The sequence below is a fragment of the Marmota monax genome, unplaced genomic scaffold, assembly GCF_021218885.2.
Source record: "Marmota monax isolate L192 unplaced genomic scaffold, Marmota_monax_Labrador192_F-V1.1 WCK01_AAM20220418_F8-fsc00020, whole genome shotgun sequence".
Taxonomy (NCBI): domain Eukaryota; kingdom Metazoa; phylum Chordata; class Mammalia; order Rodentia; family Sciuridae; genus Marmota; species Marmota monax.
In genome coordinates this window covers 3,438,314-3,452,798 of record NW_026692912.1, presented here as the reverse complement: position 1 = coordinate 3,452,798, position 14,485 = coordinate 3,438,314, and positions in this window count along the sequence as shown.

Here is a 14,485-nt window from a genome sequence, read left to right as displayed (position 1 = left end):
GCAAATATCTCTTTCCTCTTGGGAAAAGTTAGGGAGGTTATTGACTCCTGACTACCTGGGGCTTTTATTAATATTGGATGGCCATGGTGTTTATGACTTGGAGTTAACAAAATTAACCTACCTTCAATTAAATCTATGTGAGTTAACTTCAGGGTCATACCTTTGAGGTAGAAAAAAGAAAGCCACAGGATATATTCAGTAGATTCCATTTATATAAAACTGAAAAACATAAACAACCACATGTGTACATGTGTATATATAAGTGTGTATGTGTATGTATGTGCGTGTGTGGTTTGAGGATGTACACATTTATGTACACCCAAAAATTTAAGTAAGGAAATATAAACGCAAAATTTGTGTGATTTTAGATTTTGAGGGGGGAAGGGATTGGAATGGGATGGGACAGTCATGGGATGATTTCTCTTTTCTAAAATGGGTGGTGAAAACAGGCGTTAATTGTGTAGCAATTCTTTATATGCTGTGCCTATTTTATAAATAGTACTTATATCTGCCATATTTTGTAAAACAGTTCAACTAAACTCTTCTAACCAGCAGAGTAGGGTGTGGCAGGGAGACTGTGGTCAGGGGAAGCATGTAGCTGATGGCCAGACCTTTGTACATTTGAAGGAAGGATATTTGGCCGGTTGCCAGCTTCTTATAAGTTAGCATGATCCTGGATTTCCTTATATCAACAATTGATTTATATTTTGAATAAAAATCCAAGTTTACAAACAGACTCCAGGGGCCCCTGTTGAGTCAAGGGTTATATTTCTTCCTGTCAGGGGAATATGAGGGAGTTCAGTTGGCCCTCCAGAGCTGCAGGTCTCATCTCTACAGACTGAACCAGACACTCTCATGTACTCTGTACATAGACTTACACTGGCTGTAACTCTACTGAACATGTATAGATTTTTCCTTCCCTCATTATGATTTCCTAAACAGTATAATAAAACAGCTATTTACAGAGAATTTACATTGTATTAAGTATTATAAGTATCTAGAGTTGATGTGCATAGGTTATGTGTAATTACTATATCATTTTATATAAGGGACTTTGGCATCTGCAGATTTTCATGTTCCTGGGGTGGGGATTTCCTGGAACCAATCCCCTGTGACTACAGAGGGACAATTGCAATGTAAATTGGAAAAACAAACTAACAAACTATGTATGCAGTTTCATTCTGAAATTATTTTTAAAAAATTTGTGTACATATATATGTATACATATATTTTATTTAAAGAGTTTAGAGGGTGTCTATTAAAGTATTTAAAAGGGTTTATCCCTTGAAAGTTTGCTTTTGGGAAAGAGGATAGGTTTTACAAGCAGCTGGCGCATTCCATGATTTCACTTCCCCCATTTCGGCTGTGTTGGTCCATCCCCTCCACCCTTCTGTGCCCTCCTGCATTGGTGCCATTTTTCTTTTCTATGTTTTAATTGCCTATGGAAGACTCTTCTTTGTGCCTTTCAAAAAGGGTGAAAATTTAAATTGGTCATTGGAGGCCAGGAGACTCACCAGGAGATGGGAAAGTCACAGTGGCAAGAGACGTGAGGCAGAGCGTGACCTGTGCTGGACAGAGAGGGTGCCATGGATGGTACAATGTGCCCAGCACACACAGGCTTACCTGATGTACCCTGCCTCCTACCTCGCCCCTCCTTCCTTTGTAATCTATTCCATTGTCCCTGGTCAGGTTTCCTGGGAAGCAGACAGAAGCTCAGGTTAGTGTAAAGAAGTTGATCAGGGAGTGCTCTTGATATCAACATCTGGAAACGCAGAGGGAAGGGGAGGAACAGGCCAGAATTCAGAGCAGGAAGTTGGGCTGAGATGAAGTTTCAGTGGAAGCATCAGCCAACCCTGCAGGGAGTTGGAAAGAGGAGATGACAGGTCTTCAGAGCTTTTCTGAGTTGGGGTGATAGTACTGGGCCTTTAGACCCATCTATGTTGATCAAACACTGGCCACTGGCTACCTCAAGAAGTGGGGATGACCTTGGTTGGTAGGTGTATCATCAACCTATATGATTCCCTTAAGGAACTGACCACATTCCCAGAAACTGCATCCCACATCATTCATTCTTCCACTGGGGTCCAGGTGGCAAATTACAACAGCCACCTCACTTCCTTGCTGCAACCAGAATATTTCTTGATAAAGCAACTTCATGAGTTGCTAATACTCCTCTCCTGCTAGCAAAATCCTTTGGCATCTCTCTATTGTCCACAAGAAAATGACCAAACTCTTACTTCTGCATCTAAAGTCTCTTACAACTGGAGTCCAATTTCCTCCCTTCTTTCTGACTCTATTCCTCATCCTTGTTCATATCCAATAAAATATACCACCATATTCCAGCTACTCCAAACATGGTCACATGCTGACTTGCAGTGTTATGTGCCCTTTGACTCTACCTGCAATGCTTTCCTCTCTCAGACTCCTACTCAACTTCCAAAGCCAAGTTCAGAAATTTCCCTTGTTTGTGATATCTCCCCCAAATTCTCCAGGCTTAGAGTCTCTCCTTGGATCTTACAGTCCATTTTCTTTCTCTGCTCTGCTCATAGTATTTTCTCTTTCCTTCTCTCTTCTTTTTAGTTTTGCTCCTCCTTCCTGTACTCGCCTTCCCCCATTATCTCCAACTTCTCTCTCTCTTCTGAATACATTTGTGTCTTACATGAAAAGTTAGAGACTGTGGATTTGCTTGTGCCCTTTATTGTAAGTCTGGCACACTTTTGGCGTGTAGGTTAGTTGACATTGCAACTCCCAACCCTTTATGCAGACATTTATAGTGCATATCAACTTCCATGGCACAGGGCTTCTTGCTTTATTGAGCAACCTGTTCAGCCTTTCTCATATGTACTTATACCCCAAGTAATAGGCAACTCATCTGAAACTGCTTGTGCATCTGGCTCCCTGGGTTGACTGAAAGCCCAGGGACTCTGCTAGTCATGGGCTTTCTTTGCATCTAGCCCACACCCTCATGTAGGCAGGGCTTCATTCAATGTCTGCTGAATAAATGAATATTGCTTATGTATTTTGTTTTTCATTTGAGAAATGGTATAAGGGAGAAGTGAAAGTGAATTTCTTTGTAAGGGAGTCAGGAAAAGAGTAACAGATGACCACTTCCTTTTAAAATACATGGTTGGTTTGTTTTACATGCCCTTTTGGGGCTGGTTGATGTCACTTAGCGGTTCCTTTGTGTGAGGGATTAACCATAGCATCTGGTCCATAGGTACACTGCTGGCAGCCATTGATATAGTACTACCTGTGTGCCTGCTTCTGCATTCTGGTCCTCAGAATAATCCAGCAGGGTTGATGTTGCTGTAGCTGGTAAAGCAACTGAGGCTTAGTAGGTTAGACTAACTTATTCAAGATGATATACTTAGTAGGTTAGACTAACTTATTCAAGATGATATACTTAGTAGGTTAGACTAACTTATTCAAGGAATAGGGCAGGATAGGAATCCATGCAGTCTGTTCCAGAACTCCCCTATGCCCAATCCTCTGCACTGCTGAAACTCAGTGTGTATAGGAGACACTTGCATATTAGTGGTGGGAAATACTTTGGGGGAATGAGTCTGCTCTTTTAAAACTAAGCCTGCATCATTCATCTTATAAAGCCAGAGGCACTGCTACCGTGATGTTGGGATTCTGTGTGCACCTGGACAGATTACATTACGTCTGTGTGTGAGATTTCTTTACCATGAAGCCAAGTGAAAGAGTGGGTTAAAAGTGATTAAGAGAAAGAATAATCTTAAAGTATTCTGAGAGATGAAAACCTAATGGAACAACAACAACAAAAAAACCTAATGGAACAACAATCTTACAGTATTATTATTATGTACCCTTATTACCAGGAGAATGCATTCACCGATGCTGTTGCTGACCACGCATCGTCATGACGATTTCTCCATGCCAAGCACTGAGCTAAGCATTTTGTGTGCATCATTCCATTGAATCTCCACAACCTGGTGAGGTAAATGTCGTTATCACAGATACACCATGACCCAGCAATCTTGCCCTTTAGTATTTACAGGAGATAAATTAAAAATCCATAAAAATGCTTATATAAGAATATTAAAAGTAGCTTTATTCATCATATCCCTAACTGAAAAGAGCCAGATGCCTATTACTAGGAGAGGAGTTAAACAAACTGGTCGTGTTACTGAGTAATAAAACAGAAGAACACTGATTTATGCAAGAATGTGGATAAATCTCAAAATCATTATGCTGATTAAAGAATATATACGTCCACTAAAGAACACACACTATGTTATTACAGTGAAATAAAACAACTTGTTTTGGTGAACAAGCATCAGAACACTGGTTATCTTTGGTATGTGATAGAAAAGGACAAAGGAATTTTCTGGGGTGATAGAAAAATGTCCTGTGACTTGCTACAGGATTAGGTTACACAGAGGAATGGATTGATCAAAGCATGTGAGAATGTACATTTAAAGTTTGTGCATTTCATTATGTGTACATCGTACCTAAAAATGCAAATGTTGAGATGTTTAGAAGTCAAATGTACAGAGATCTGCAACTCATTTGGAAATGCACCAACAATCAGATAGCTTGATGGATGGATGTGATAAAGCAAGGGTAGGAAATGGCAGTGTGGAGTCTAGGAGGTGTGTATGGTAAAGGCTCAGGGCGCCTGGAAACAGGGATACAGCAGGGAAGAAGTCATCTCAAGTGGCCAGTGAGTGAGACATGGCGGGGGTGGCAGGAGATGAGGCAAACCTTGGTGGGACCCATGAATAAAAGGCCTTCAATGTGATGGAGATTTGACTTCACTGTAGAAGCAGTTTTATCCTTGTTAAATCTTTAGTTACCTTATGGGTCCAGCTCAAGTATCCTGTACTGCTGATTGATCCCCTCTACCCTCTCTCAGGATGCAGAGGTCCCCTAGGATGGCCAGAGTTTGCATCTTACTCAGTTTCTGGGCCAGATCCTGGCACGGAGCTTGCTATGCAGAGCAAACTCAAAAACTAACTCAAAAACTAATGCAGCAAGCTTGTGTGTACCGTGGACAACCCGGTACTCTGGGGATAGAAAGAAGCCCAGAGAGAACTAGCTACTTCTCTGCTGGGACCTGCTCGTTCACAATCATATGTTATCAGCTAACATTTTACTTGCCCATCTTCTAACTTCCAAGTCTAGCATACGTTCCACCTCATCAGGGTCTGTAATGTGTTAAACATTATTTTATGTGTAAAAATAAACACAAAATGAATGATATCTAATTCCTCTGGTACTCTCCATCAAGCCGGGGGTCTAAATGTATATATGGCTCTCATTCATAAAAATCATTCCGACACAGCACTGTTGGTAGCATGTACTGAATGTAATAAGTGAAACACACATGTTTGGAGAATACCCGGAAGAAAGCATGCAAAGAGGAGTGTTTGGGGAAGAACTGATGGAAGGAAATATTTTGGACTGAGACTTGGTGAAAACAACAACAACAGCAACACAATGGTTAGACTTAAGCATGAAGGACATGGTAGGCAGAGGTACCCCCTGGAGCAAAGGCATGATGGAGGGGAGAACAGGGACCAGTTCTGAATCTGTGTGGAATGAGGAGTTTAGAGTCTATTCCTAGGTTCTAAGGAGTCAGTGAAGGGTTTGGAGCAGGGATGTGACAAAATCAGGTCTGCCTTATACAAGGATTACCTTTGTGTCATAGAGGCATGTGAATTAGCCACAGAAAAGGCATGAAAGGGGTCTAAGGAAGCCACTGCAGTAGGCAATTCTGCCACCACCTGGACACGGCCTCAGTAGCCATGGCCTCCTTAGGAAAATCAAGACAAAATAGAAACTAGGGGAAATGACATACCTTAGGAATTTCTTTGCAGACCTCTGGGTACTTTGAAGGACTATCAGAACGTGTGTTTCTACTGCAAGGCTCATGGAGTGGGCTCATGGAGTGGGAGAGGAGGCCAAGGGATTATGGTGCTTGTGAGTTCAACCGAAATTATTGACCGTGAACTCCAGTACAGAAAGGAAGGGGCCAGATGGAAGAAGTGGCAGCCTCAATGTGGGCAGTACTCAGCTACGGTGGGGGGAGTGAGAGGGCAAAGACAGGCGCCTAAGGGGATTCCAGCGGTACCCAATGGTGGCTTCTTAGGCTCCATATAATTTTATACATCTACAATGGGAATGGGTCTTCCCCATCTTGTTCTTCTCAGCACACATGGAGGCAGAAGATAGCAGAGACAACGTAGGGTTTGGAGTAAGGGAACACAGGCCGAGTGTAGAATCTTAACCACTTAACCACTCTGTGCCTCCCTTTGTTCCTGCCAGTAGAGCAGCCGGAATCAGTGGTCAGCAGGGTGGGCTGTGGAGCTGTCAGTGCGAACTTGTGTGTGACCTTGTGTAACTGACTTCTCAGTGTCTCATTTTCTTCCTCTGTAAGACAGGGATACTAACACTGCCTATCACTTGGAATTGTGAGGATTAAATGAGATCATGCACGCTAAGCTTTTAGTACAATGCCTGGAACACAGAAACTAATTAATAATACAATAAAATTGTTTATTAACATAAGAATAATAATTATTAACAACTCTAAAATAGGAATAATGATCGGTAGCTCTGAGAGTTGCTAAGAGGATGAAATCGTGAACTTAAAAGTTTACAATTCTGTACCAACGTTAAGATATTAATTATGACGGTAACTGAGTCCATTTGAAGTGAAATGCTCCCGGGGACACGTACATAGCCACTGTTGTGTGACTGCTGAGGGAGCAGCTAATTCCTTGCTGGATAGTTGGCCTGATCTGTTGGCCCTGCTCTTTGCTCTGCCTGGAATCAACTGGCGAATGCTCATCCGTCTGTGCTGCCCTGAGTCGGGTGGCAGGTCCAGGAACCAGCTGCTCTCAGTGCTATGGGTAACAAGAATGGTGCTGCAGTAGCATGTGAGCCAACATCCACTCTGAAAGCAGCCTTGGACGGTCACAAAAGCCCTTACACGCTGACCCTCTGACGGTGGGGAGTGCAAAGCCCTCCTGCCATTTCCATGTCCGCATGTGTAGACCCACGGAGCGACTTGCTGCGAGTCACCCAGCTGGGCCCCGGAGGAATCGCTTTAGGAGGCTGCTCTGCCTGATACCAAAGCATGTGTTCTCCTTGCTGCCCTTCATCGCCTCCTTTGGGGGTAAGGGGAAAGCAGTGATGCCTGTGTTGGGAGAGACAAAGTTGGCACAAATGCTGTGACGAGCTTGAAAGTCCCCTTGGACATGGACATAGAGCTGGTCCACTGAAGGAATGGGTAATAGACTTGTCCAGAAAAGGGTTAAGTGTTGTTCGTATTTGAATAAAACGATCTTTCCCATTTCCTGCAGCTGTGGCAAGAGCCAATGGTCAGCCTTGGTGATTGCTCCAAATGAGATGAGCACCAGGCTGGGATGATTCCTAGTGCGGAATTATCTTTTCCCAATTATCTTTTGCTCCCAATTTCCACTTGTACAAAGTTCTTTCCATTCAATGTTTTAAAACTTTAGAGTCATCCTAACTCCTCCCTTCCTTTCTTCCTCTGTCTCCAATCAATCAGTCCTAAAGTTTGCAGGTTTTACTTCCTGACTCTGTTCTGCAGTCCCTTCTGTCCCCTGGCATCTTTGCAGGATTATGGTGGCAGCTCCATCAGCCTCCCTGCTTCTCCTCTTGACATCCTGCTCATCACATGCATAGACACCACAGTGAGCTTTCCAAGAAAAGCTCTTTCCACATTGTGTTCTTTCTCAAAGCACTTGTGGATGTGTCCTTAGCCTACAGAATAGAGCTCAAGTTGAAGGGCATGGTGTTCAAGGCCCTTCAAGACAGACACGTCTGTCACCTCTCTTGCTGGCCAACAACACCCTCCTCCTTTTCCTGTACTCGGTCTTCATGAGTGAGCTTAGAATCTTTACATTATTTTTCCTTTTTTCTCCTGAAGCTTTTCTTGAGCCCTTTAATCAGGAATAGTCTTCTCTTCCTCTGTGTTCTCACATCCTGTTTGGGCGTGCATATTTCTTGTTGCTGTGTATGTTTGGACTTTACTGAATGTTCATCTGCCTGCCCAGAAAGAAGGCCCATGCAGTCAGAGACTGTGCTGTATCCACCCCAGGATTGTAGAGATCACCCAGCATAGGCCCCACACACCACGGGCTAGATGGACACCTAGCCATTTACATCCATTTCACAGCACCTGCCTAGCTAAACTAGATTCCAAAAACAAACTCCACATGCCCCATTAACTCATGTGTGAAAAGCTTCTGAGATCTCTATATATTTCCAGTGGCAAAAATTCCCAACTAGGAAGATGGCCATAAGGAACTAGAACCAAGCTAGAAATGGACTAGTTAGCAATTTGAATATTTCTTCTCACCAGCAGATTTTTCCACTGAATTTAAATAAAAAAGAAATGTAATTATAAAAATTAATTCAAAATAGTAAAACAGACATTGACAGGCATTGATTACTCTGTGGGGACTATGATTTTTTTTTTTTTAATAGCATAGGAACCATGTGGGTCCACCAAAACTCATTGATTACATTACTTGTAAGATAGTAGCATGAAGACAGAGGATCTTTCACATCATAGAACCAGAAGTGTATATTCAGAGAGCCAGAAGGGAGTTTGAAAATCATCTTATCATATTCTGTAATATAATTTCAATAGGGTTAGATAACAAGTCCTTTCCCCTCAGTGCTTATGATCTCTTTGTTCCTAAAAATCTTTGATGCAGGAAGAATTTGATTCCCACTTGCATTTAAGCATTCAGTAAAAACTGGGAGACAATGATCTGAGAAAGCAAAATAGTTTCCTGCTGGTAGTTTAAATGCATGGTATCTTAGTTCCTGTGGCACTCAGGAATGACAGTTTTTCAATTCACTTCCCTGACCACGGCCTGATATTGTGTAACACCACTACCTATTTCCTTTTCCTGCTTACTAAGCTGTTCTATGCTTATATTCCGCTTTATGATATTGAAACATTGCTTGTGCTACAATGTAATTTCATTATGAATAAACCACAGTTTTCTTTATTATTACATCTGAAGATTTTTCTTATCAGCCCATAAAAACACACTTAGTCATTTTTTTCAGCTGCCTAGAATTCCATTTTTATAAATTATATTTGCCCACAGAGGAGCATTTAGGTTTATAGTCTTTAGTTACATGCTGCAACAAACATCTCCACACATCCATTGTTGGGCAATGGAAGACTGTAGAACTGAAATTTCTAGAATTCAGATTTCTCTCTTTTTTAAATTCAATTATTTATTCTAATGCATGATGGCAGAATGCAATTCATTTCATATTATACATATAGAGCACAATTTTTCAAGTCACTGATTGTACACAGAGTATTTTCACACCATTCGTGTCTTCATACATGTACTTAGGGTAATGATGTCTAACTCATTCCACCAACTTTCTTACCCCTTTGTCCCCTCCTTTCCTCTCCTTCCCCTTTGCCCTATCTAAAGTTCCTTCATTCCTCCCGTGCTCCGTCCTGCCCGCCATCCCCATTACGTGTCAGCATTCTCGTATCACAGAAAACATTCAGCATTTGATTTTTTGATTGGCTTTCTTCACTTAGCATTATATTCTCCAACTTCATCCATTTACCTGCGAATGCCATGATTTTATTCTCTTTTATGCTGAGTAATGTTCCGTTGTGTGTATATACCAAAGTTTCCCTATCCATTCATCTACTGAAGGGCATCTAGGTTGGTTCCATAATTTAGCTATTGTGAATTGTGCTGCTATAAACATTGATTGGCTGTGTCCCTGTAGTATGCTGTTTTTAAGTCCTTTGGGTACAAACCAAGGAGGGGGATAGCTGGGCCGAATGGTGGTTCCATAGAATTCAGATTTCTGAGACATAGGGTTTTCATTTTGACATTACCATAATGAGCATGTTGGTAGGTTTACTGTAAATATGGCTGGGAGCTTGAGGTTAAGCAATGTATCTTACACAATAAAAACCATTTTGTATGTATATTCCAAAAATAGAGACATGAAAGGCACATATGATAACTTGGGTTTCAGAGAGTCAATTTTAGCACACTTTGTGGTCCTTCTGGTAGCTTCCATGCTAGAGTCTGCATCCTATTCAGTGGAATTATACAGAACAAACCCAGGTCTCTTTCCTTGAAATGACAGCGCTTCAGAGATTTGAAGTTGTTGGCCTTGAAGTTCTGGAGTCCTGTCTTCTCTAGGTGCCTAATGCTTGTATTTTCAGTAATTCCCGTGGGGTTGGCTTGACTCCTGCTCCACTTGGATCCCTCTCTTCTGAAGGTTGTCTTTGTCTCAATCTTCCTTGAGGTGTGAAGGATACAATTCTTCTGGTAATAAAGCTTAGGTTTGCAATAGTTTTTCTCCTTTGTTGTAATTATGCCAATGACTCATAGAGTCCATGGAAATTCTGTCTCAAATCAAGATTCTTTCTTTTTGTGCTTGTAAGTTTTAAGGAGCACGCACATCTATCATTATTCAATTTCGTGTTATATTATTAGATTCTAATCTTTCTTCCAGGTTGCTGTGGATTCTTTTTTTTCTTTTCATTCTGGTTTTCATCCAAAATATATATGTTCCCTCCCAGTTTCATATAGTTCAAAACAATGTAGAGTTAAGGACAGTCCCCATTGGAGCTTCTGGAAGCTTCTTCTGAAGCTGGTTTTTGGGAATGATGGTCTTGCCATCTCCAACCACCTATAGAATATGCTTCCAGGAATTCACAGGGAGGTCCAAGTTATTGTCCATTGTCCTGGTTCATTTTTCCATAGCATTTGCCTTCTTCCAACATGCTATAAGGTTTTCTCATTTCCTGTGTTTTTTTTAATCTGTCTCTCCTAACTAAAATATAAATTTCGCATGGACAAGGATGGTTGTTTGCTCTGTTCACTGATGTGTCACTAGTACTTCCAATAGGGCCTGACACATAGCAGGCACATGGCGACTACTGGTCTATTAGTTTTTATTTTTCCCCCTGAGTAATGTCATGTATAAATAACTTTAAAATTTGAATTGTTAGAACATTCTAGATGATATTACAATATGTGGTTAACATATGTATCACATGATTTTATCTATCTATCTATCTATCTATCTATCCATCTATCTATATGCAGAACATAACCATATGAGAATCAACAAGGAAATACGCACTAGTAGAAAATCTAAGTCTCTTCTGGATGATGGAGATGGAAATGGCTTGTATTTCAGCTCCTCTGTTTATCAACTGTGTCATTAATGGCCAATTCCTCAGTCGGTCCAGATCCTCAGGTTCCTCATCTATGAAATAGGGATATTAGTACCACCTCACCATGAGAATGTGCAGATTGAATGAGATAATACAGGCCAAGTGCCAAGTTCACTAAATGTTGGTCTTCTTCCTATTTCCCTAACAATGTAGTTTAAAATAAATCAGAAAGGCTACCTAAATCCTTCAAAATAATTTCTCATTTAATATAGAGACAAATTGCTGTTCAAAAGGGAGGTAAATAAATAACCAGATTGGGTCAGACATGATGTCATTAGAATAACTTTTGGTAAAGCCAATTAAGCACTCAAACTCTTTTAATGGTCTTTATAAGAGCATCCCAGAAAACTTTCCCACTATCATCAAATGGTTGGTCCAGAAAAATAGATCTCATGACCTTGTGCCTAACACTTACAGGAAAAAGAGACGTTCAGGCTTAAAATCAATAAGCAACACTCAGAGAAAGGGGGGTAGACCAGGACACCCCCTCCTGCTGTGGGTGCCCATTGTGCCCTCAACTCCTCTGGGGGGGACACTTGTTTTGTTTATCTGTTTGTGTTGTGCGTTTTGTCCTGTCCTTTTCTCTCTTGCATTACAAGTGGCCCTAAATCAGGATTAAATTGTGCAGGCTGTACATTATAGTGATAAAATGGTGTCTAGAGCAAATTCTGTGGTGATATATGTCACCAAATCCAGGAAACAATAAAGAAAACACATATTAAAATAAATCTGCATGTACCTGGTGTGGGGACAGAAAGACACCGTGAACCAGGAACTATGGGGATCTCTGAAGAACATAAAGCAGATGGGTATGGACTAGAAAATGAATGTGCAGCTTAAGACCCGTATGTGAGGGGCTGCACCATACAGTGAGAGTGGCCCCTAGGATGGGGTGGGTCTGGGTGTGAGGGATGCTCAGGAGACAGCATCAGGGCAGGGAGTGGGGTTCCATAGAGGAGCAACAAGGGCCCCACATGTTGGTGGGGAGAGCGGCATACACAACAGCAGCACACGGAGTCTTCAAGCCAGAGAGATGGTGGTTCAGGTGGTTGGCGATGGTGGTGATTGGCAAGGAACAATTTAGAAAAATCACCCTTGATGACAAGTAAGAAAGAGAAACCAGGGACTGTGCAGCAGAAGTGACTGTTGTATAGTGTTCTAAGTCCCTTGAGATGAATCAAATAGGGTCAGGGGCTAGTTAGTAATTCAGTAGAGAGTTTCAGCCCTAGACCTTCACTATTAGAGCAACAAGCATCTCAGGTTTCCTAGGAATAAGGGAATTCCAGGGTTGCAGGACTTTCAATGCCCAAACTGTGAAAGTCCCAGGCACATAGGGACAAGGTTTTCCTCTGCCACCCTCTTGCTCCATTGCCCCACCAGCAAAAGCAGGGGCCCCTTGAATTCTTGTTTAGGAGCTGTTCTGGCTATTCTGTGGCTCACCTTTTGTCTATTTCCAATCACAGCAGTCTCACTGGGTCTCACTGATTGACACACATAAATGAGATGTAGAATCAATTTATAAAATTTGGAGACATACTAATTGTAGATATTGTTATTATTTTTCATTGCCAAACCAATTTTAGTTTTCATTTTAAGTTCTCTGGAGCTAAAACCAGGGTTGACATCTAGGGCCTTCTCAATGACACGGATCTTCTAATGAACTCTGGGGCTGAATTCTGTATATATCAGTGCTGGGAAAAAGACAAAGGTCCTGCTCTGACTCACATGTGGTTGGAGATCTCCTGCCCGCACCTGCCGCTGCACGTCCTGAGTTGGAGAAGATTGCTGTGGAGTTTTTCTGGGTATTCATCCAGCCAGACTTCTCTACATCAGGGTTTCAGCAGCAGTGTCCTGTTACCCACCCTCAAGTCAAGATCTTCATTCATTTATTTGTTCAACAGATACCTATGGAGAAACTGCTGAATTCTAGAGAGTTCTGGCATTGAGGATGTAATAGTGACAAATAGAAAATGTCCCTGGTTTCAGGGCATACATCCTAGGAGGGGTGAGCAGATTATCAAATAATAGACAAATAATCAATCAAATGAACAACCAGTAAACAAGAAAGTTGTCAGACAGTGCTGGAGTTGACAGAAAATTAAAGCTAAGTGCTTCAGTGAAAAGTTCTCAAGCAACAACTTCTTCTTTGTGATCAGGAGATCCTTTTCCAAGGAGGTGACATTTAAGCTGAAATCAGCATTACAGAGTAGTTGGGCAGGCAGAGATGGGGAAATGGGGGCAAAAAACAAAACAAAACAAAACACATTAGGAGGTTTTAAACTAGGGAATCGTAAGGTAGATGTGATTTTAAAAATCAAGCAACAGTGCATTGAATGGATGGAAAGTTCTGAGGGTAGAGGCAGAGGGTGTGGTTCGGATACCCCATGAGTGGTCCAGGGAGAGATGATGGTGGCCTCAGCTCGAATGGTGGTCGTGAAGTTGGAGACAAAACAAAGATAATGGCATCTATGGTAGAAGTAAAGCCCGTAGAACTTGGAAAGAGTTTAACATAAGAACAAGGGGCAAGTGGGTTGAATCGAGACCCTGAAAACATATGTCAATCTGGAACCACAGAAAGCAAACTTATTTGGAATGAGAGTCTTTGCAGATGCAATTAGGTTGAGCTCATTCTGGATCAGGGGAGGCCCTACATCCAGGGATGAGTGTCCTTGTAAGAGAGAAAGAAAAGAGACAGAGAGACCTGGAGGGGAAGTTGTCGTGAAGACAGAGGCAGAGAAACGGAATGATATCTGCACAAGTCAAGAAGAGCCAGGATTGCCCTTGGGCTCCAGAAGTAGGAGAGACTTGGAACCAAGTCCCCCGCTGAGTCTCCAGAAAGAATCAAACCTGGCAGCCTGTGGCTTCAGACTTCTGGCCCACGAAACTGTGGGAAAAGAAATTGATGTTGATTTCAGCCAGGTTGGTGGTAAATGTGTTATGGCAGCCACAGAAAACTAATAGGAGAGTGAAGAGGGACATGAAGAATAAATCCTAAGCCTTTTAGTTAATGGATGATGATACCATTACCGAGAAGGGAAGACAGGGGAATAGCAAGATTTTCTAACACTGGTCATGTCTTTGCAGGTGGCAAGGGAGAAGGAATCCCACATGAAGTAGAATTCAGATCCAGCCTGCAGGCCCAGGTCGGGGAGGGCACAAGCAGAGGGCTCCTGATCTAGGTGTAAAGGTAGACGGAGGAGAACCAAGAACACTGTTTAAGAGAAAGGCTGGCAGAGGAACTAGTGGTTC